The 24,608-nt window shown below is 47.6% G+C and overlaps 1 protein-coding gene across 1 annotated transcript in view; it reads right to left on the minus strand.

Annotated features, from left to right (window-relative positions):
* ZNF407 (zinc finger protein 407) overlaps nt 1-21,473 on the minus strand; it is a 641,504-nt gene extending 620,031 nt beyond the window's left edge. The window contains exon 1 of the mRNA XM_073678940.1: nt 21,361-21,473. The gene's annotated coding sequence lies outside the window, so the exon portion shown is untranslated. The remainder of the gene's footprint in view (nt 1-21,360) is intronic.
* Between the last annotated feature and the right edge of the window lie 3,135 nt (nt 21,474-24,608).

The following is a 24,608-nucleotide window of genomic DNA, read 5'->3' on the forward strand; positions in this document are numbered from 1 at the left end:
TAATTTAGATAAGAGAATAATAGAATTAAGTAACATCTTTATAGTCAGAAGATATTTTCCTGTGGTTTCTGCTGAGTTTTTTTCGGTTTGTAGTATTTTTGCAGGCAGTAATGTGGCACACACTGTCAGGCCTCACTTGGAGGAGTATACTTTACCCAAGCTAACAGCATGTAGCCAAACAGCCAGACCCCCGTAGAACTACTGACCCGAGCAGAACCTACAGCACTATACTCCGTAAAGCCACAGGGGATGGGGTTAGGTTTTTTATACTGGGAACAGAAATTTGTTTTTTTTCTTAACCGGTTCAGGACCGCCCACTGTACATAAACGTTGGTGCTGCCCGGGCTCTGTGCAGCGCCGACGTTTAAAAACGGTGGGTGGTCCCGCAGCGCTCAGGACCCCCAGGGTCCTGCTAGCGCTGCGGTACCGGTTCAGAGCGATAGCTCTGACATGTGGCATCATGGGGACCTGAATGGATCAGGTCCCCATGATGTTAACCTGTTCCTATCTTCTAGATGCCGCGATCCATAGCGATCGCGGCATTTAAAAGATAGTAACAGCTGGTGGTCGGCGATCGGGACCCCCCACATACCTCAGGAGCGGCGGGGATCCCGGTGCTGTGACCTCTGACATCATTGAGACCTGATTGGCTCAGGTCTCGATGATGTCAGCGTCACACCAGCCAATCAGAGAGATCACCAGGGAAGTTTGTTTTAGCAACAAACTTTCCCGGGCGATCTGCCTGATAAATACACTGTTTGTCCTCCGATCTCAGTGAGAGAGCAGACGAGAAACAGTGTGACAAGAGCGGTGTCAGCCTTGCCACTGTGAAAGTAAAAAAAATAAAATAAAAAAGAAAGTAAGAGTTAGGGTTAGTGAGTCTGTCAGATCAGTCAGTCCAGTCAGATCAGTCCAGTCAGATCAGTCCAGTCAGTCAGTCCTGTCAGATCAGTCCAGTCAGTCAGTCCTGTCAGATCAGTCCAGTCAGTCAGTCCTGTCAGATCAGTCCAGTCAGATCAGTCCAGTCAGTCAGTCCTGTCAGATCAGTCCAGTCAGATCAGTCCTGTCAGATCAGTCCAGTCAGTCAGTCCTGTCAGATCAGTCCAGTCAGATCAGTCCAGTCAGATCAGTCCAGTCAGATCAGTCCAGTCAGATCAGTCCAGTCAGATCAGTCCTGTCAGATCAGTCCTGTCAGATCAGTCCTGTCAGATCAGTCCTGTCAGATCAGTCCTGTCAGATCAGTCCTGTCAGATCAGTCCTGTCAGATCAGTCCTGTCAGATCAGTCCAGTCAGTCAGTCCAGTCAGTCAGTCCTGTCAGATCAGTCCTGTCAGATCAGTCCTGTCAGATCAGTCCTGTCAGATCAGTCCTGTCAGATCAGTCCAGTCAGATCAGTCCAGTCAGATCAGTCCAATCAGATCAGTCCAATCAGTCAGTCCTGTCAGATCAGTCCAATCAGTCAGTCAGTCCTGTCAGATCAGTCCAATCAGTCAGTCAGTCCTGTCAGATCAGTCAGTCAGTCAGTCAGTCCTGTCAGATCAGTCAGTCAGTCCTGTCAGATCAGTCAGTCAGTCCTGTCAGATCAGTCAGTCAGTCCTGTCAGATCAGTCAGTCAGTCCTGTCAGATCAGTCAGTCAGTCCTGTCAGATCAGTCAGTCAGTCCTGTCAGATCAGTCAGTCCTGTCAAGTCAGTCAGTCCTGTCAAGTCAGTCAGTCCTGTCAAGTCAGTCAGTCCTGTCAAGTCAGTCAGTCCTGTCAAGTCAGTCAGTCCTGTCAAGTCAGTCAGTCCTGTCAGGTCAGTCAGTCAGTCCTGTCAGATCAGTCCCGTCAAAAAATCTAAAAATAAAATGGCCCGTCAGACTTATACCGCAGAGGAGGTGTATGCCCTGCTGTGTTCTGACACTGATGACAGCGCAATCTCAGATGGAGATGTGGATTTTGAGGGCTTTAGTAGCGGCGACACTGAGAGCTCAGAAATGAGCAGTGATTCTGGTCCATCCTCAAGCCCAAGGACCAGTACAACAATAGGGGCAAATAGCGCTACTGGAGAAACGTCTCCAAATCAGGGAACACTGCCCAGTACAAGCGCTGTCCCTGCTACTAGTGAATTGGCGCACGCCAGTGTACAAGGGGCTTTGCCACATGATCTAGCATTTCCCAGATGGGAGGCTTCGGATTCGGCTGCTCCATTCAGCCCTGATTTCAACGCCACTCCTGGTATAAATGTGGAGGTGGAAGATTTTGGACCAATTCATTTTTTTCATTTGTTTTTTACAGACAGCTTGCTAGAGCATATTGTCGTGCAAACAAATTTATATGCATCCCAATTCATAAGCCAGAATCCCCGATCTTACTATGCTAGGGCAAATTTTTGGACACCAACTAATGTCCCGGAAATAAAAAAAATTTTAGGACTTACATTTGCCATGGGGCTTGTTAAAAACCGAGCATTCGATCCTACTGGTCCAACCACCCTGTTCAAGCCACCCCTATGTTTTCAGTCATTCTGCCTAGGACCCGTTATGAAATGCTCATGCGGTTTTGGCATTTTAACGACAATAGTCAATGCCTGCCCAGAAATGCCCCAGAACATGACAGGTTATATAAAATTAGACCCATCATTGAAAATTTGTCAGAAAAATTCTTAAGCCTCTACACCCCAACACAAAATATTTCTATAGATGAGTCCCTTGTAAAATTCAAAGGAAGACTGCACCTCAAGCAATTTATCCCATCTAAAAGGGCAAGGTTTGGAATAAAGATCTATAAAATGTGCGAAAGTTCAACCGGATACACATCCGCTTTCCGCATATATGAGGGGAAAGATAGCCAACTAAACCCACCAGGATGCCCTACTTATCTGGGGACATCTGCAAAAATTGTTTGGGAGCTGATAAGTCCATTTTTTTCAAAAAGGCTACAATCTATATGTGGACAATTATTACACCAGCATACCCCTATTTAAAAGTCTGGTTGAACACAACATCGGGGCTTGTGGGACCATCCGTAAAAACCGTCAGGGGTTTCCACAACCATTGGTCAACCAAAAGTTCCAAAAGGGGCAGTCAGGGGCTGTACGCAACGGAGAGCTGCTTGCCCTGAAATATAGGGATAAGAGGGATATTTTTGTCCTCAGCTCGATCCACACAGATGCCACAAGGGCCACTGTAGAACTAGGATCCACCACTCCGAAGCAAAAACCTGTGTCAGTCATTGACTACAACAAACACATGGGGGGGTGTGGACCTTGCAGACCAGGTTCTACAGCCATACCGGGTATCAAGAAAGTCCTATACCTGGTATAAAAAGTTGGTTATCTATTTGTTTCAGGTGGCCACATACAATTCTTTTGTGTTGTACAAAAAAGCAGGAAATTCAGATCCTTTTCTTGATTATCAAGAAAAGGTAATTGAAAATCTTGTCTTTCAAAGTGTTAGCCCCGCTCATCCATTAGAATCTGAGGATGTGAAAAGACTCACTGAGCGACATTTTATTGCACTTATTCCAGCAACGGAAACAAGAAGGAACCCCCAGAAAAGATGTCGTGTATGTACTAAGAGAGGAATGAGGCGTGATACCCGCTACTATTGCCCACAATGCCCATCATTGCCAGCCTTATGCGTCACTGACTGCTTTAAAATCTACCACACAGAACCACGTTTTTAAACTGTAAAAATGTATCCCAATTTGTCATTCAAACATTTGGTTCATTTAGTGAATGACATATTCGAGTAGAGCTCACTTAATTTCCAGGGGGGGGTTCTCCAGAATCTAAACCTTCCATTGCGTGCTTGTTTCTGTAAATCATCCATCGAGTTAAAATGGTCACTAAACCCATAGATGAATTCCCAGAGGGGTGTCATTTCCAAAATGGGGTCACTTCAGGGGGGATTCTTTAGCTCTGGTACTCTGAAAAGTGCCAGAACAGCATAATCCCCCCTGAAGTGACCCCATTATGGAAATGACACCTCTGTGGGAATTCATCTATGGGTTTAGTGACCATTTACCTACTTATTTTCCCACCACTAGATTAATTTATACAGAGGAGTAGATTGTAAAATTCGGTCACTTGTTGTGGGTTTCCTCTGTTTAGGCACCTCAGGGGCTCTCCAAATGCAACATGGCATCCGCTATCCATTCCAGTCAAATTTCCATTCCAAAAGTCAAATGGCGCTCCTTACCTTCCGAGCCATGCCGTGCGCCCAAACAGTGGCTTTGCACCACATATGGGGTATCATCGTGCTCAGGAGAAATTGCACAACACATTTTGGGGTCCATTTTTTCTGGCTGCCCTTGTGAAAATTAAAAATTTGAGGCTAAAGTAGCAGTTTTGTGTTAAAAAGGTGTTTTTTTATTTTCACCCTTCAACATTATAAAATTGTGTGAAGCCCCTGGGGGTTCAAGGTGCTCACCACACGTCTAGATAAGTTCCTTGAGGGGTCTAGTTTCCAAAATGGGGTGACTTGTTGGGGGTTTCCTCTGTTTAGGCACCTCAGGGGCTCTCCAAATGCAACATGGCGTCCGCTATCGATTCCAGTCAAATTTCCATTCCAAAAGTCAAATGGCGCTCCTTACCTTCCGAGCCATGCCGTGCGCCCAAACAGTGGCTTTGCACCACATATGGGGTATCAGCGTGCTCAGGAGAAATTGCGCAACACATTTTGGGGTCCATTTTTTCTGGCTGCCCTTGTGAAAATTAAAAATTTGAGGCTAAAGTAGCAGTTTTGTGATAAAAATGTGTTTTTTTATTTTCACCCTTCAACATTATAAAATTGTGTGAAGCCCCTGGGGGTTCAAGGTGCTCACCACACATCTAGATAAGTTCCTTGAGGGGTCTAGTTTCCAAAATGGGGTGACTTGTTGGGGGTTTCCTCTGTTTAGGCACCTCAGGGGCTCTCCAAATGCAACATGGCGCCCGCTATCCATTCCAGTCAAATTTCCATTCCAAAAGTCAAATGGCGCTCCTTACCTTCCGAGCCATGCCGTGCGCCCAAACAGTGGCTTTGCACCACATATGGGGTATCAGCGTGCTCAGGAGAAATTGCACAACACATTTTGGGGTCCATTTTTTCTGGCTGCCCTTGTGAAAATTAAAAATTTGAGGCTAAAGTAGCAGTTTTGTGAAAAAAAGTTAAATGTTCATTGTTTTCTTCCACATTCCAAAAATTCCTGTGAAGCACCTGAAGGGTTAATAAACTTCTTGAATGTGGTTTTGAGCACCTTGAGGGGTGCAGTTTTTAGAATGGTATCACTTTTGGGTATTTTCTGTCATAAAGGCTCCTCAAAGTCACTTCAAATAAGATGTGGTCCCTAAAAAAATGTTTTTGTAAATTTTGTTGTAAAAATGAGAAATCGCTGGTCAACTTTTAACCCTTATAGCTTCCTAACAGAAAAAAATTTTGGTTCCAAAATTGTGCTGATGTGAAGTAGACATGTGGGAAATGTTATTCATTAACTATTTTGTGTGATATATCTCTCTGATTAAAGGGCATGAAAATTCAAAGTTTGAAAATTGCAAAATTTTCAAAATTTTCGCCAAATTTCCGATTTTTTCACAAATAAACGCAAGTGATATCGAATAAATTTTACCACTATCATGAAGTACAATATGTCACAAAAAAACAATCTCAGAATCAGGGGGATCCGTTGAAGCGTTCCATAGTAATTACCTCAAAGTGACAGTGGTCAGAATTGAAAAAATTGGCCCGGTCACGAAGGCAAAAACAGGCTCTGGCGCGAAGTGGTTAAACGGCAGCTGTCAACTGATCCATGTGGCCCAAATTGCGGACAGCATAAACCAGCCTGTCTACATGATCACAGACCAGTATACTTTTCTCCTAAATGCTCCGGCATTTCAGAATGTACTTTAAAGCTCCAGACACGAAACTAGTCCCCGTCCGGCTGATTAAGGACTTTTTTTTTATTCTGAAACGCGTAGAAAACTACATCATACTTGGAATTATTGTGAGAGACAATTTTAAACGATATAGAATAAAAGTTTTTGAAATATTTTAATCAAGAACTAGCTGGAAAATCTTCGATTTGTTATGCAGTCTTTGGCCACAAGGGGCAGGAGTGGCATTTCTGTGCTGAGAATTATTGAAAGCCTCAATTAAAATGAGCTGGACTAAACCAGCGGGGGGCGCCAATCTAGTCGTGTCCAGATATTATCCCTGGCCAACTCTTAAAAGAACATTTTCTCTGAAACGCAGGGGCATTTCAGAAAAGAATATGCCGGACTGCAATCAGGCAGACAAGTTCTTATTCATTATGTCCTGGGGTTAGGCACCCAGAATCAGCTCTATCCTATGACTCTATAGTGGAGGACAAGCTTTCCTGGTCAGTTGGCCACAATAAAACAGATCTTTCCATTCAGGTCATTTATTTACACGAGCCAACCACAACCATTATACCACTGAGAATTAATGACCTGGCGGTCGTGTTCTGGTCATGTTAATCTCATCGTCCTGTGCGCATAGAATATCATATTCCCATATTGGCAGCACATCCCCTGTGCACACAATGTGCTACTGGTAACCAGGATTTTTAAGTGTTAGGCTATGTTCACACACTGCGCTTTTTCAGCAGCAAAACTTGATGTCTTGCCAGGAAGGTTTGTTCGGGATTTAGCTTGTTTTTGGTGAGATACTGATGCGTTTTTGCTGCCTTTTTTTCACTGTCCTTTTGTCTCTTTATGCATGTACATAAAGTTCAGTGAAAAAAAAAAATCTCATTCTATTTCATCAGGTTTGGCACAAAAAATGCTGAAAAAAACTGACACCTGCGTTTTTTTTTTCACCACCCATTACTTCCAATGAGTGAAAAACTCTGAAAGAAGTGACATGATCTATTCTGTAAAAAAACACGCAAAGCACAAAATACTGATGAAACAAAAACCAATGTGTGTGCATGAGATTTCTGGAATCTCATAGACTTTGCTGGTACTGTAAAACGCAGCTGAAAATTAGCATAAAAAACGCAATGTGTGAACATAGCCTTATGCTCATCTGTTGGACAGGCCTATAAAATGGGAATAAGAACACTCATTCTCGATTATCCACTGTCTAAATGGGTCTTTACAGGGTATTCCCCAGGTATAATAATAATATTAGCAAATACCTCCCATTAGAAATGTAGTATAGTTCTTCTGAGGTTGCTAACCCCATGTGCAGGACATTGCAGTAGGTTATGCATCCATGGTTACGACCACTAACATCCAACTATCAGTATGAGTTGTCGTAACCACGGATGCCTAACCTACTGCAATGTCCTGCACATGGGGTTAGCAACCTCAGAAGAACTATACTACATTTCTAATGGGAGGTATTTGCTATTATTATTATTACACCTACTACATACTGGGATAGCATCTTGGAGATGGAAACTGCGACTTAAATTTTGGGCCTAAACCTTTCTAAATGTGTGTGTAGTGTAGTACAAGTGCATTAAAATACTTACCGATCACCACCTTCCCCAGTTTCCAGCACCGCTCTGGTCCTTTTCTGGGTCAGATGATGGTAATTTTGACTAGCTAGATCACACAGGAGTTTGTGTGTAGACCAAAAGTCACTTTTACAGTGTAAGTCAATGGAGCCTTGTTCTGACACTTTATAGGCTCACAGTGGCACACAAAAAAGTGGTACACAAACCCCAGTGTGATCCGGAGAATTGTACTTGAAGTCACGGAAGTCAGAAGAGGACTGGGGCGGAAACGGAGGAAAACAGTGATCCGTAAATATTTTAACGCACATACACTATACATGTTTAGAAAGATTTTATGAGGGGTGCTTCTGAAATAGAGACTTTGAACTGTCCTCCCATCTCTCCTCCAGTTCCCTCTTTGACCGCATCACTCCACTGAAACTGCCCTGACTCAAGTCATCAACAACCTACTAACCGCCAAATACAAGTGACACTACTCTGTCCTCTGCCTTCGACACAGTGGACCATTCCCTTTTACTACAGACTCGCTTATCTCTTGGCATCACAGACTTGGCCCTATCGTGGATCTCCTGATATCTAACACACCGGACATTAAGTGTCTCACACACCAACTCTTCATCTCGCCCCCTATCTGTCGGTGTCCCCTAAGGTTCAGTCCTAGGACCCCTGCTCTTCTCCATCTACATCTTCAGCCTGGGATAGCTCATAGAGTCCCATGGCTTTCAGTATCACCTCTATGCTGACGACACACAGATCTACCTCTCTGGACCCGATATCACCTCCTTACTAACCGGAATCCCACAATGTCTGTCCGCTATTTCACTGCTAGATTTCTAAAACTTAACGTGGATAAAACCGAACTCATCATCCTTCCTCCATCTTACTCAACCTCCCCATCCATCCAAGTCAATGGCTGCCCTCTCTCCCCAGTCCCACAAGCTCGCTGCCTCAGGGTAACCCTGGAGTTTGATCTCTCCTTCAAACCACATATCCAAGCCCTTTCCTCTTCCTGCCGACTCCAACTCAAAAATATCTCCAAGATCCGCACATTCCTCAACCACGAATCTGCAAAAACACCAGTGCATGCCCTCATCATCTCCCGCCTCTACTACTGCAACTCCCTGCTCTGTGATCTCCCTTTAACACTCTCGCACTCCTCCAATCTCTCCTAAATTCTGCGGCCTGACTAATCCACCTATCCCCCCGCTATTCACCAGGCTTCTCCTCTCTGTCAAGCCCTTCACTCACTCCCTATTGCCCAGAGACTCCAGTTCAAAACCTTAATCATGGCATATAAAGCCATTCACAACCTGTCTCCTCCATACATCTGTGACCTAGTCTCCCAGTACATACCTGCACGCAACCTCCGATCCTCACAAAATCTCCTTCTCTACTCCCCTCTTATATCCTTTTCCTACAATCACATACAAGATTTCTCCCGTGCATCCCCTCTACTCTGGAACTCTCTATCCCAACATATCAGACTCTCGCCTACGGTGGAAACCTTCAAAAGGAACCTGAAGACCGACCTTTTCCAACAAGCCTACAACCTGCAGTAACCCTCACTCCACCATACCGCTGCACGACCAGCTCTACCCTCACCTACTGTATCCCCACCCATCCCTTGTAGACTGTGAGCCTTCGAGGGCAGGGTCCTCTCCTTTCCTGTACCAGTCGCTGACTTGTATTGTTCAAGATTATTGTAATTGTTTTTGCGATGTATACCCCTTTTTTACATGTAAAGTGCTGTGGAATAAATGACGCTATAATAATAAATAATAATAATAGGGAGAGAGGTCCCACTGTCAGCCCATCAGCCCTGCGTACAAATCGGGGAGGGTTGGGTGATGTATTTTAACGGCATCCAGAGGCCCATCAATAGCTGCCATCTTAGCGCTCCCATAAGTGCCATCTGTTCAACACAGCAGTAGAGCATAAAGTTTGTCCATTTCTGCACATATAAATTGGAGTGCTGCAATCAGACATACACACGTGGTCAAAATTGTTGGTACCCCTCGTTTAATGAAAGAAAAACCAACAATGGTCACAGAAATAACTTGAATCTGACAAAAGTAATAAGAAATTAAAAATCTATGAAAATGAACAAATGAAAGTCAGACATTGCTTTTCAACCCTGCTTCCACAGAATTTAAAAAAAAAAATTAAAAACTGATGAAATAGGCCTGGACAGAAATGATGGTTCTTCTTAACGTAATATTTTGTTGAACAACCTTTTGAGGCAATCACTGCAATCAAACAATTCCTGTAACTGTCAATGAGACTTCTGCACCTCTCGACAGGTATTTTGGTCCACTCCTCATGAGCAAACTGCTCTAGTTGTCTCGTGTTTGAAGGTTGCCTTTTCCAGACGGCATGTTTCAGCTCTTTCCAAAGATGCTCAATAGGATTTAGGTCAGGGCTCATAGAAGGCCACTTCAGAATAGTCCAATGTTTTCCTCTTAGCCATTCTGGGGTGTTTTTAGCTGTGTGTTTTGGGTCATTATCCTGTTGCAAGACCTATGACCTGCGACTGAGACCAAGCTTTCTGACACTGGGCAGCACATTTCTCTCTAGAATCCCTTGATAATCTTGAGATTTCATTGTACCCTGCACAGATTCAAGACATCATGTGACAGATGCAGTAAAGCAGCCCCATAACATAACAGAGCCTCCTCCATGTTTCACAGTAGGGACAGTGTTCTTTTTCTTGATATGCTTCATTTTTCCGTCTGTGAACATAGAGCGGATGTGCCTTGCCAAAAACTTCCATTTTTGTCTCATCTGTCCATAGGACATTCTCCCACGAGCTTTGTGGCTTGTCCACATGTAGTTTGGCAAATTCCAGTCTGGCATTTTCAGGATTTTTTTCAACAATGGTGTTCTCCTTGGTCGTCTCCCATGAAGTCCACTTTGGATCAAACAACGACGGATGGTGCGATCTGACACTGATGTTCCTTGAGCTTGAAATTCAACTTTAATCTCTTTAGAAGTTATCTTGGGCTCTTTTGTTACCATTCGTATTATCCATCTCTTTGATTTGTCATCAATTTTCCTCATGCGGCAACATCCAGGGAGGTTGGCTACAGTCCCATGGATCTTAAATTTCTGAATACATGCAACTGTAGTCACAGGAACATCAAGCTGCTTGCAGATGGTCTTATAACCTTTACCTTTAACATGCTTACCTATAATTTTTTTTCTAATCTCCTGAGACAACTCTTTCCTTTGCTTCCTCTGGTCCATGTTGAGTGTGGTACACACCATGTTACCAAACAGCACAGTGAGTATATGTAGCCTTATATACAGGCCCACTGACTGATTACAAGATTGTAGACACCTGTGATGCTAATTAGTGGATACAACTTGATTTAACATGTCCCTTTTGTCACATTATTTTCAGGGGTACCATCATTTCTGTCCAGACCTACCTGACAGGTCACACCTGTGAAGTGAAAACCATTTCCGGGGACTACCTCTTGAAGCTCATCAAGAGAATACCAAGAGTGTGCAAAGCAGTCATCAAAGCAAAAGGTGGCTACTTTGAAGAACCTAGAATATAAGACATATTTTCAGTTGTTTCACACTTTTTTGTTAAGTATATAATTCCACATGTGTTAATTGATTGTTTTGATGCCTTCAGTGTGAATGTACAATTTTCAAAGTCATGAAAATACAGAAAAATCTTTAAATGAGAAGGTGTGTCCAAACTTTTGGTCTGTACTGTATTTCATGAGTTAAATTTTTTTTAAATTCTGTGGAAGCAGGGTTGAAAAGCAATGTCTGACTTTCATTTGTTCATTTCCATAGATTTTTAATTTATTATTACTTTTGTCAGATTCAAGTTATTTCTGTGACCATTGTGGGTTTTTCCTTTCATTAAACGAGGGGTACCAACAATTTTGACCACGTGTGTAACTTATTTTTATTTTTCAGTAGACACAGCCTATGAGGACTTTTTAGTGGGATAAGTTGCATTTTTCAAATAATATTATAAAATATTTAATTTATTACATTTTGGATACAATTTTTGGGAGAGGGGGAATGGAAAAAGAACATGGCAGTTTAAAATACAATTTTTTCCCTGTGATGTTACAATTGTGGTCATATGAAGTATTTATTTTGTCTACTAAGGTCATCTTCCCTTTTACAATAGTTTTTTAGCGCAGAAAAAAGTACCAAATTACATCTTTTTTCTCAACAATTTACAGCATTCCCTATTTTTCATGGCTTACAGCAGTTTTCTAAAAAGTAAAACTGACTTTAATCCACGCCAACCCATAGCCCATTTGATCTTGTAATTAAAGGGGTTGTTCGGTCCAAACCGATAAGACTGCAGTTACTCTGTGTGTGACTGCAGATTTATGAATCCTGACCCGGGACAGAAGGATATGTACCAGTTATACATACTCCCGGATAGTGGGCACGACCTCGCCCCCCACAACTTCTAGTCGGCCACACCCACTAGATGGTCGTGTCTCTAGTAAGGGATGCGGCCTTGCTCAATACAAGACAGCCCTGGCCGGGAATGTCTATAACTCATACGTAGCCGCTGGTCCCGGCTCAGAAACCGACGAATCCCCGCAGTGCACAGTGCGCGCTCTGGGGGATTCATGAGTCTACAATCACACAGAGTGACTACAGACTTATCAATTTGGACTGGACAACCCCTTCAACTGCTGCCAGTCATGACCCTAAATCACTGTGTTTCTGGATACTGCCCCGGTCTGACGCCTCTCACCCAGCCAAACCAGAACTCACACTTTGCACTGATGAGGGGCAGTACCCCTAAACACAGTGTCTGCAAATTGAGTTTATGGTTCTGGCTTATATCCTAAGTCATGTGATAAGGCTCGTTAAAGGGTCACTATCGACTTTTAGGATTGCTACTTCCTGTAGGTGGCACTAGAGTTCTGGTCCTCTTCCTCTCTGAAGAGACAATTTGCATATTTCCCAGAGGAGCATTGCGGCTTGAAAAGTCTCCTCACAGTGACAAGCTTAACATGTCGCTCTCCGCAAGGAGAAATATTACCCCTTAGATGCTGATGTTTTTTGGGATGCACTCGGACAGAAAATACACTCATCTGCACCTGCCGTTTATTATTAAGAGGCACGCTCTCCTTAATGAATGAGGGCATCTTACTACAGCAGATATTTTATTAAGACTTAAATATAAATTCCCCTTTAGTCCTCCATATCATTACTGCTTGTCAGTGCCATAATCTATTAGGGAAGGTCTCTTGGAGACCTTGCAGTGAGCTGCCATGAAAACAAGACCCCACATGATCACATGTACGGCATCTATGCCCAGGCAATCCCCATTGCATGCACGTCGTAGGCTATGTTCCCATGATGAGTATTTGGTGAGTTTCTGATGTACATTTTCTGGAGCATTTCTGCACTTATTAGGTAAATTATTTGCATTTTTCATTGTGGGTTTTTATCGTGTTTTTTCAGCTGTGCTTTTTATCTCCTTTAGGTTCGTCATGTTTTATATAAAACAGCCTTGTTTTCCTGGCATTTCGCTTTGATAAAATGCTATTGATACTCATGTGCGGATTACATGCATATTTAGTGCCTTTCCATTGCGAAACACAAGACACATATGCATTTTTTATCTGCAGATTTTCCTCATCTCATTGAAGTCTATAGGTAAAATCTGCAAATAAAACGCATATTTACCGCAAGAGAAATTGATAATATTGTATATTTTTTAAAAATGCACCGCAGGTCAGTTTGTGCTGCGTAAAAAAAAAGCACAGTGGGCATAAGAGCTCTATAAATTCCAGCCACTTTGCTGCTGCGTTTTTCATAAAAATATACAGAATAAAAATGCACCAAATACTCATAATGGGAACTTAGCCAAAGGGATCATCCACACAACAGTACTTTAGAATGCTGTCCATGAAAAAACTAAAGCACTCGGCCAATGTTATTCAATGGGGCAGTGCCAATGAGCGATTTCTTTCACTGACCAACTCGGTGTGTGAAAAAAATCAATAAATTTATTATTATTATAATTATTATAGAATACAGATAGTACTCACCCTCACCGGGTCCAGCGCTGGCTTTCCACCAACCTCTGCAATTGGCTTCAGTGGTGTCACCAATACTACAGCGCACATCACCACTGCAGCCAATCACTGAGCTCAGCAGCTTATGTGGTCTACGTCAGCAATGCCAGCTGTAAAGATCAGCGATTGGCTGCAGCGGTGATGTGCGTTGTAGTCGTGACGTCACTCCTACAGCCAGACTGCAGCAGCAGTCAAGAACCAGAGCGGGTCCCACCAAGAGTGAGCCTTCTGTGTGTTTTAGGCCTATACAATTGTTTGAGCACAAGTTTTTGGAAAGGCGATATAGTAGAGAACACCCCTGCACAGGTCACCAATTTAGGGCGTTAATACATCTCTAAAAATAAATCAAATGAAGAAAATGATGTGAAACACAAAAGAAACGTACGCCGCTGACAGATGTAACAGCAGTGACGACAGGTTGGGAACATGACAACTGATGAAACCGGGAGATTAGAGTAAAATATTTCAGATTTTCCAATATTAAGCCTTAAGCATCTGGATCTCATCCAAAAGATGGAGAAAGACAAAGATAAATTGTGAACAACTGAAGTATAAGAAGAAGATGATGAGTGGAGTTACACATTATCCGCATACAAAGCACTACGCAGCATTTGATTAAATATGTCTGGGATAAAAACACAGGCAGAACAGATCAAGGTGGTCCACGTCAGGGAAGGAGCAACGGAATCAATTCTGCAGGACACAACCTTGAAGTTTAATGCAAATCCCTAATTATATTTTTGTTCTAACATCATACATACAGTCATGCAGGAGTGGGGGGTAATAAAGGCAGAGATATGCCCTCCAGCCAGAGTGGGGGGTAATAAAGGCAGAGATATGCCCTCCAGCCAGAGTGGGGGGGGGGTAATAAAGGCAGAGATATGCCCTCCAGCCTGGGTGGGGGGTAATAAAGGCAGAGATATGCCCTCCAGCCAGAGTGGGGGGTAATAAAGGCAGAGATATGCCCTCCAGCCAGAGTGGGGGGTAATAAAGGCAGAGATATGCCCTCCAGCCAGAGTAGGGGGTAATAAAGGCAGAGATATGCCCTCCAGCCTGAGTGGGGGGTAATAAAGGCAGAGATATGCCCTCCAGCCTGAGTGGGGGGTAATAAAGGCAGAGATATGCCCTCCAGCCAGAGTGGGGGGTAATAAAGGCGGCGATATGCCCTCCAGCCAGAGTGGGGGGTAATAAAGGCGGCAATATGCCCTCCAGCCAGAGTGGGGGGTAATAAAGGCAGAGATATGCCCTCCAGCCAGAGTGGGGGGTAATAAAGGCAGAGATATGCCCTCCAGCCAGAGTGGGGGGTAATAAAGGCAGAGATATGCCCTCCAGCCAGAGTGGGGGGTAATAAAGGCAGAGATATGCCCTCCAGCCAGAGTGGGGGGTAATAAAGGCAGAGATATGCCCTCCAGCCAGAGTGGGGGGTAATAAAGGCAGAGATATGCCCTCCAGCCAGAGTGGGGGGTAATAAAGGCAGAGATATGCCCTCCAGCCAGAGTAGGGGGTAATAAAGGCAGAGATATGCCCTCCAGCCTGAGTGGGGGGGGGGTAATAAAGGCAGAGATATGCCCTCCAGCCAGAGTAGGGGGTAATAAAGGCAGAGATATGCCTTCCAGCCAGAGTAGGGGGTAATAAAGGCAGAGATATGCCCTCCAGCCAGAGTGGGGGGTAATAAAGGCAGAGGTATGTCCTCCAGCCAGAGTGGGGGGGGGTAATAAAGGCAGAGCTATGCCCTCCAGCCAGAGTGGGGGGGGGGGAATAAAGGCAGAGATATGCTCTCCAGCCTGAGTGGGGAGTAATAAAGGCAGAGATATGCCCTCCAGCCAGAGTGGGGGGTAATAAAGGCAGAGATATGCCCTCCAGCCAGAGTGGGGGGTAATAAAGGCAGAGATATGCCCTCCAGCCAGAGTGGGGGGTAATAAAGGCAGAGATATGCCCTCCAGCCAGAGAGGGGGGTAATAAAGGCAGAGATATGCCCTCCAGCCAGAGTGGGGGGTAATAAAGGCAGAGATATGCCCTCCAACCAGAGTGGGGGGTAATAAAGGCAGAGATATGCCCTCCAGCCAGAGTGTGGGGGGGGTAATAAAGGCAGAGATATGCCCTCCAGCCAGAGTGTGGGGGGGTAATAAAGGCAGAGATATGCCCTCCAGCCAGAGTGTGGGGGGTAATAAAGGCAGAGATATGCCCTCCAGCCAGAGTAGGGGGTAATAAAGGCAGAGATATGCCCTCCAGCCAGAGTAGGGGGTAATAAAGGCAGAGATATGCCCTCCAGCCAGAGTAGGGGGTAATAAAGGCAGAGATATGTCCTCCAGCCAGAGTGGGGGGTAATAAAGGCAGAGATATGCCCTCCAGCCAGAGTAGGGGGTAATAAAGGCAGAGATAATAATAATCTTTTTATTTATATAGCGCCAACATATTCTGCAGCGCTTTACAATTCAGACAATTTACAGACAATATCGGCATGATCCCCATTGGGGCTCACAATCTAAATTCCTTATCAGTATGTCTTTTGGAGTGTGGGAGGAAACCGGAGAACTACGGAGGAAACCCACACATATGCCCTTCAGCCAGAGTGGGGGGGTAATAAAGGCGGCGATATGCCCTCCAGCCAGAGTGGGGGGTAATAAAGGCAGAGATATGCCCTCCAGCCAGAGTGGGGGGTAATAAAGGCAGAGATATGCCCTCCAGCCAGAGTGGGGGGTAATAAAGGCAGAGATATGCCCTCCAGCCAGAGTGGGGGGTAATAAAGGCAGAGATATGCCCTCCAGCCAGAGTGGGGGGTAATAAAGGCAGTGATATGCCCTCCAGCCAAAGTGGGGGGTAATAAAGGCAGAGACAAATGTCCCATGACCAAGAGCAAAACAAGGGAGAAGTAACGCAGGGAATTTGCCTGATGCCTTCCATGATTTTAATGTGCCAAGTGGCATCCTAATGATGTTCCAGCTGTCACTTGCAGAAAATATATGGGCATCATGTGATTATTTTAGAATTAAGACTTTATTTGTATTAGGTAAACATATCATTATTTCACGAAAGGGTCAAAGTAAAGGTGTAGTCCGTACTTGAGAAAAAAGTCTGCAGTCACTCTGTGACCGAGGAATCATGACAGTGTGCAGTGTGCGTGCAGCCAAGATTTCCCAGTTTTGCCGATGGGAACAGGCGCTCACTGAACCTGAAAGAAACCAAAGCCAGGTGACTGGAAGTATGCAAATTGTGTACAAGCGGGGAACAGTGGGAACTGGGAACAGTGTCCGGGTGCACATAGCACGCTGTCATGATTCAGCAGTCACAGTGACAACAGACACTTATTCCGAGCCTAGAAAACGTGTTCAAGTCTTTTTATGTTAAAAATAAGAAGAAAAAAAAATCCATTCTACTAGCCATATTTTTTCTAAAGAAATCTTAAAATATTGCCATCTTTTCATACTGCCCAATGAGTGTCTTGTTCTGTACAGATGACTTTTCAGGAAGGCTCTCATTACAATCAGTGCCAGGATTACAATTAAAGGCTGCACATCTATTATTAAGATGTAGGCAGATAATAAAGGGTCACATCAGTCACCAAAGTGGATGGACACAGCTCACCTCCTCCCCTTCCCTGCAGAGCAACCTCACAGTAAGTCACAGTGGTCTCTGAGCAGTTTCCTAGGTGGATGTAAAGCAAATCTCTAAACTGCTGCAAACAGAGCAAAAGATGTGCTCTTGCCAGACTGATGTCCTCATAAAATAGAAAAAAGCATCAGCTGTAATTCTAGAAAAGAGACACATTGTATCTGTAAATAGCATTCATTTTTTCTTTAAAGGGAATCTGTCGGCAGGATTTCACACCCCAAACTTTTTACATGCACATGTGGCTCTGTCAAATACAACATTTTTTTGGAGTGAAACATTTCTCTACAGTTATGGCCACTAAGTGTCTCCCTTCTGAGCAACGTGATAATCTCCTGCTGATAAAACATTACTTTATCAAAACTACAGCAAGAAGCTCAGAACTAGTAGATCTTCAGCACATGAAGTAGTGACTTTATCAAAACTGCAGCAAGCAGCCCAGTAAGAGACTCATTGCTGGAATCAGGGTCTCTGCCCCTACCTACATTATGCTGCTCTCAGATGAGGTAGCAAAAACTTCAAAGTGCCCGATCCTTCTGTACCCGGCAACATCTGATAAAGGATAGCCAGGAGGCCTCCAAACACATTAGATAGTAAGCGGATATCACAGATATTGGGCAGGTTCAGCTAACCTCAAAGTGAACCTGACAGCTGATACATTCTGCCCGATCCACAGACAGAATGTATCAGACACTGCATCAGTCATAAATGTTTAACTCTGAAACGCTGCAGTGTTCAGGGAAAAACATAGTCTAATAGCCCCCAGGCACTAAATCACATGAGATACTAGTCAGACCTGTGGGTCCCCAGCGGCTTCTCCCTGCCCACGGCCAGTGAATGACAGGTCTCTCCCTATATACACAAGGAGAGAACTGTCACTCTAGGGCAGGGGTCTCAAACTCGGCTGGGTATATGGGCCGCAAATGGAAAAAATTTGAATTTGGGGGGCCGCATTTTTTGTTCAATGTGACATTTTTAGTGATACCATTTTTTTTTGTATACACCTTTTGAACAGTTTTGCCGTGTTTATTTTTTTATAGCTTGGGTCCTTATGGATGTGGCGATAATAAACGTGCACTTTTTTGTGTTTACTTTAGTTTACATATAAAACAGCATTTTTAGTGCCCAATATTTTTTCATGCTTTATTTTTATTTTTTTGATTTTTACAATTTTGTTTCCCCCAATTGGCCACATACAGTAAAATTGTCTTACAATTAGCATCATATAGTAATAATGGCAAACATCTTGTAGTAATGTCCCCATCCTGTGGCTATGTGCCCCAACCAGGTCCCCATCCTGTGGCTATGTGCCACATCCAGGTCCCCATACTGTGGCTCTGTGCCCCATCCAGGTCCCCCTCTTGTGGCTCTGTGCCCCATCCAGGTCCCCCTCTTGTGGCTCTGTGCCCCATCCAGGTCCCCCTCTTGTGGCTCTGTGCCCCATCCAGGTCCCCCTCTTGTGGCTCTGTGCCCCATCCAGGTCCCCCTCTTGTGGCTCTGTGCCCCATCCAGGTCCCCCTCTTGTGGCTCTGTGCCCCATCCAGGTCCCCCTCTTGTGGCTCTGTGCCCCATCCAGGTCCCCCTCTTGTGGCTCTGTGCCCCATCCAGGTCCCCCTCTTGTGGCTCTGTGCCCCATCCAGGTCCCCCTCTTGTGGCTCTGTGCCCCATCCAGGTCCCCCTCTTGTGGCTCTGTGCCCCATCCAGGTCCCCCTCTTGTGGCTCTGTGCCCCATCCAGGTCCCCCTCTTGTGGCTCTGTGCCCCATCCAGGTCCCCATCTTGTGGCTCTGTGCCCCATCCAGGTCCCCATCTTGTGGCTCTGTGCCCCATCCAGGTCCCCATCTTGTGGCTCTGTGCCCCATCCAGGTCCCCATCTTGTGGCTATGTGCCCCATCCAGGTCCCCATCTTGTGGCTATGTGCCCCATCCAGGTCCCCATCTTGTGGGTATGTGCCCCATCCAGGTCCCCCTCTTGAGGCTATGTGCCCCATCCAGGTCCCCATCTTTTGGCTATGTGCCCCCTGTGCTGTTATTCACACACATAAAAAAAAAAAAGATGATTCTCACCTGTCCTCCGTTCCCTCGGCGTCCTTCCTGCAGATGTGGCCCGCAGGCACCACAGAGTCAGACCCCTCGACGATCCCGACCTGGTCCAGGAGGAGCCGCCGACAGCAGCGCTGCATTGCCGCACACAGACTGTCTCCCAGCACAGCATTTCCAATGCCAGCCGCCGGCCAATCAGAGGCCAGCAGCTGACATCAGCGTACGGCAATGACATCATACTCACTGCGCCGACACGCAGATATCAGCTGCTGGCCTCTGATTGGCCAGCGGCTGTCATTGGAAATGCTGTGCTGGGAAACAGTCTCTGTGCGGCAATTCAGCGCTGCTGTCGGCGGCTCCTCCTGGACCTGGTCAGGATCATCAAGGGGTCTGTGCCTGCGGGCCGCATAAAGCAGCCTCAGGGGCCGCATGCGGCCCGCGGGCCGCGTGTTTGAGACCCCTGCTCTAGGGCATGAAATCATACAGCCAGGGTCTGCTACAGCTGCCAAGTTCCCTTTAATCTATTATGTATGGTGCCTTAAGCCTTTTGAAGTATGTCACAGCAGGTGCCTGGACAGGTCATCAACATCAGATGTACCCCCACCAATCAGTTGTTATAAACCAGATGTAAACACATTGTATGGAGCTGTGCTATGCAACTCTATTCAGTGTGTAGCAGCCTCTGCCGGGTACTGCAGAACAGATCCTATTCTTTATTTAGCTTGTAGCAGCGCGTTCTGCATTTCCCAACAACGGCCACTAAACATTAAATGGTGCTGCAAAGTGAAGATCTGTTCCATGTTTACATCTGGCCACTACCGAAACTTATAACAGATGATCATGGGGGTGCTGTGATCTTATATTGATCACTTATAGGATGGATAGGTCATCCATATATTGTGACTGGACAACCCCCTTAAGAATATTACACATGACAACTAGATTTCCATCTCTGATTAAAAAAAAAATTACTTCTGTGCCAAAGTTCAGAAACAATACTAGAATATGCTATACAATCAAAAGAGCAAGAATATGACTGGTGTGCCACTCACTAGGTATATCTGCTAGAAGACCCTCCTCAGCCTCATATGTGGCCCACCAGAGAGGAGCGAAGAGCAATCACTGTCAGCACCACTGTAGTAATAACCAGGGGATGTGGGCAACTGGCAGCACGGAGGGGCTGGTAACTGTTGCCGAGGGGTGCAATAGACAATGTGATTATTCTATTCGGGGGCTCTTGGTATCTGATTACACTGCAGGAGGGGGGTGTGCATCCGATCATGCTGAGCGACACTCTCCAGATGTGATTATAGTAGGAAAGCGCCCAGAAGGGTCTGTGTATGTGATTCTGCTATTAGTGGGCCTCTAATTATAATACTATTGACAGCCTTTGAATGTGATTGCACGGATGGGGGGGCATCTATATGTGATTATACAGAAGGGGGAAGAGTGGTCTACATATATATTGGTATATACCATCAAGCTAGCACACTATGTGTATATTACATTACACACGTTTATTCTGCATTGATACACTGTCAGGCTGGCGCACACACATACACTCACACATGATTATTCTGCATGGGTGCTGTATATACTAGCAGACACAGAGATATAAATATATGAAACAATACAGCACCAATCCCTCAGGGCATGGGTGCAATCCTTCAGATCCACTGGCCTTTGCATGAGCCGAAAAGCTGTATGCCTTGGTTATGGCATAAAAACACACACATTCTGCATTGGTTCATACTATAAGGCTGGCACACATTATATATATATACACCCTCACATGTGCATTGTGCAGTGCTACATCAGGCTGCTGCCCATATGAATACACGCAGCCATTGCTCGCCCCGCACTGACGGCGCACAGACAGCTCAGCCAGAACACGCGAGTTTCAGTACACGGGTGACAGGCGGGCACTGCTACAGACCCGGTGCACAGTGGACTGGGGTGACGGTAAATGGGCGTGAATGCCGATCATCTCCTCGGCCAATCAGAAGCATCACACTATCCGTACAGGACAAAACGACGGCGGCGTAGAGGCCCAAAAAGCCCTCAGCAGGCAGCGGTCCGGCACGGAGCCAGCACAAGCCTCCCTCCTGTACTGAGACGCTCACAGTGACAGCAATGGCGCCCGGTAACGTCCTGCTGCCTGGCGACAGCCCCCGGCCCAGGCGACAAAGAGCACTTACCGCTTCTAAATAAACGCTGCGCGTTCGCCCACGATGATCTTAGTCACCAGCGGCCTGCCGTAGATACGGGACGCGATTGCGTCACAGCTCCTGTGAAACGCTACACGCCAAGGGGCGGGGACAGCTGAATCACGTGATGGGGATTGTTTATTCGTACGTCTTTAAAGAAAACCGGGATGCGGAGCTGTGTGTGGCGGGCTAGTGTCTGTGTGACGGAGGAGAGGGGCTGCGTGTGACGGGCTAGTGTCTGTGTGACGGAGGAGAGGGGCTGCGTGTGACGGGCTAGTGTCTGTGTGACGGAGGAGAGGGGCTGCGTGTGACGGGCTAGTGTCTGTGTGACGGAGGAGAGGGGCTGCGTGTGGCGGGCTAGTGTCTGTGTGACGGAGGAGAGGGGCTGTGTGTGGTGGGCTAGTGTCTGTGTGACGGAGGAGAGGGGCTGCGTGTGACGGGCTAGTGTCTGTGTGACGGAGGAGAGGGGCTGTGTGTGACGGGCTAGTGTCTGTGACGGAGGAGAGGGGCTGCGTGTGGTGGGCTAGTGTCTGTGTGACGGAGGAGAGGGGCTGCGTGTGACGGGCTAGTGTCTGTGTGACTGAGGAGAGGGTCTGCGTGTGACGGGCTAGTGTCTGTGTGACAGAGGAGAGGGTCTGCGTGTGACGGGCTAGTGTCTGTGTGATGGAGGAGAGGGGCTGTGTGTGGTGGGCTAGTGTCTGTGACGGAGGAGAGGGGCTGCGTGTGACGGGCTAGTGTCTGTGTGACGGAGGAGAGGGGCTGCGTGTGGCGGGCTAGTGTCTGTGTGACTGAGGAGAGGGTCTGCGTGTGACGGGCTAGTGTCTGTGTGACAGAGGAGAGGGTCTGCGTGTGACGGGCTAGTGTCTGTGTGACGGAGGAGAGGGGCTGTGTGTGGTGGGCTAGTGTCTGTGTGACGGAGGAGAGGGGCTGCGTGTGGTGGGCTAGTGTCTGTGTGACGGAGGAGAGGGGCTGCGTGTGGTGGGCTAGTGTCTGTGTGACGGAGGAGAGGGGCTGCGTGTGGTGGGCTAGTGTCTGTGTGACGGAGGAGAGGGGCTGCGTGTGGTGGGCTAGTGTCTGTGTGACGGAGGAGAGGGGCTGCGTGTGACGGGCTAGTGTCTGTGACGGAGGAGAGGGGCTGCGTGTGACGGGCTAGTGTCTGTGTGACGGAGGAGAGGGGCTGCGTGTGACGGGCTAGTGTCTGTGTGACGGAGGAGAGGGGCTGCGTGTGACGGGCTAGTGTCTGTGTGACGGAGGAGAGGGGCTGCGTGTGGCGGGCTAGTGTCTGACGGAGGAGAGGGGCTGCGTGTGACGGGCTAGTGTCTGTAACGGAGGAGAGGGGCTGCGTGTGACGGGCTAGTGTCTGTGTGACGGAGGAGAGGGGTTGCGTGTGACGGGCTAGTGTCTGTGTGACGGAGGAGAGGGGCTGCGTGTGACGGGCTAGTGTCTGTGTGACGGAGGAGAGGGGCTGCGTGTGACGGGCTAGTGTCTGTGTGACGGAGGAGAGGGGCTGCGTGTGACGGGCTAGTGTCTGTGTGACGGAGGAGAGGGGCTGCGTGTGACGGGCTAGTGTCTGTGTGACGGAGGAGAGGGGCTGCGTGTGACGGGCTAGTGTCTGTGTGACGGAGGAGAGGGACTGCGTGTGACGGGCTAGTGTCTGTGTGACGGAGGAGAGGGGCTGCGTGTGACGGGCTAGTGTCTGTGTGACGGAGGAGAGGGGCTGCGTGTGACGGGCTAGTGTCTGTGTGACGGAGGAGAGGGGCTGCGTGTGACGGGCTAGTGTCTGTGTGACGGAGGAGAGGGGCTGCGTGTGACGGGCTAGTGTCTGTGTGACGGAGGAGAGGGGCTGCGTGTGACGGGCTAGTGTCTGTGTAACGGAGGAGAGGGGCTGCGTGTGACGGGCTAGTGTCTGTGTAACGGAGGAGAGGGCCTGCGTGTGGTGGGCTAGTGTCTGTAACGGAGGAGAGGGCCTGCGTGTTGTGGGCTAGTGTCTGTGTAACGGAGGAGAGGGGCTGCGTGTGACGGGCTAGTGTCTGTGTAACGGAGGAGAGGGGCTGCGTGTGACGGGCTAGTGTCTGTGTAACGGAGGAGAGGGGCTGTGTGTGGTGGGCTAGTGTCTGTAACGGAGGAGAGGGGCTGCGTGTGACGGGCTAGTGTCTGTAACGGAGGAGAGGGGCTGCGTGTGACGGGCTAGTGTCTGTGTGACGGAGGAGAGGGGCTGCGTGTGACGGGCTAGTGTCTGTGTGACGGAGGAGAGGGGCTGCGTGTGACGGGCTAGTGTCTGTGTGACGGAGGAGAGGGGCTGCGTGTGACGGGCTAGTGTCTGTGTGACGGAGGAGAGGGGCTGCGTGTGACGGGCTAGTGTCTGTGTGACGGAGGAGAGGGGCTGCGTGTGACGGGCTAGTGTCTGTGTAACGGAGGAGAGGGGCTGCGTGTGACGGGCTAGTGTCTGTGTAACGGAGGAGAGGGCCTGCGTGTGGTGGGCTAGTGTCTGTAACGGAGGAGAGGGCCTGCGTGTTGTGGGCTAGTGTCTGTGTAACGGAGGAGAGGGGCTGCGTGTGACGGGCTAGTGTCTGTGTAACGGAGGAGAGGGGCTGCGTGTGACGGGCTAGTGTCTGTGTAACGGAGGAGAGGGGCTGTGTGTGGTGGGCTAGTGTCTGTAACGGAGGAGAGGGGCTGCGTGTGACGGGCTAGTGTCTGTAACGGAGGAGAGGGGCTGCGTGTGACGGGCTAGTGTCTGTGTGACGGAGGAGAGGGGCTGCGTGTGACGGGCTAGTGTCTGTGTGACGGAGGAGAGGGGCTGCGTGTGACGGGCTAGTGTCTGTGTGACGGAGGAGAGGGGCTGCGTGTGACGGGCTAGTGTCTGTGTGACGGAGGAGAGGGGCTGCGTGTGACGGGCTAGTGTCTGTGTGACGGAGGAGAGGGACTGCGTGTGACGGGCTAGTGTCTGTGTGACGGAAGAGAGGGGCTGCGTGTGACGGGCTAGTGTCTGTGTGACGGAGGAGAGGGGCTGCGTGTGACGGGCTAGTGTCTGTGTGACGGAGGAGAGGGGCTGCGTGTGACGGGCTAGTGTCTGTGTGACGGAGGAGAGGGGCTGCGTGTGACGGGCTAGTGTCTGTGTGACGGAGGAGAGGGGCTGCGTGTGACGGGCTAGTGTCTGTGTGACGGAGGAGAGGGGCTGCGTGTGACGGGCTAGTGTCTGTGTAACGGAGGAGAGGGGCTGCGTGTGACGGGCTAGTGTC

This window comes from Phyllobates terribilis, unplaced genomic scaffold, assembly GCF_046119375.1.
Source record: "Phyllobates terribilis strain yellow unplaced genomic scaffold, ASM4611937v1 Scaffold_4__5_contigs__length_816908805, whole genome shotgun sequence".
Classification (NCBI taxonomy): Eukaryota; Metazoa; Chordata; class Amphibia; order Anura; family Dendrobatidae; genus Phyllobates; species Phyllobates terribilis.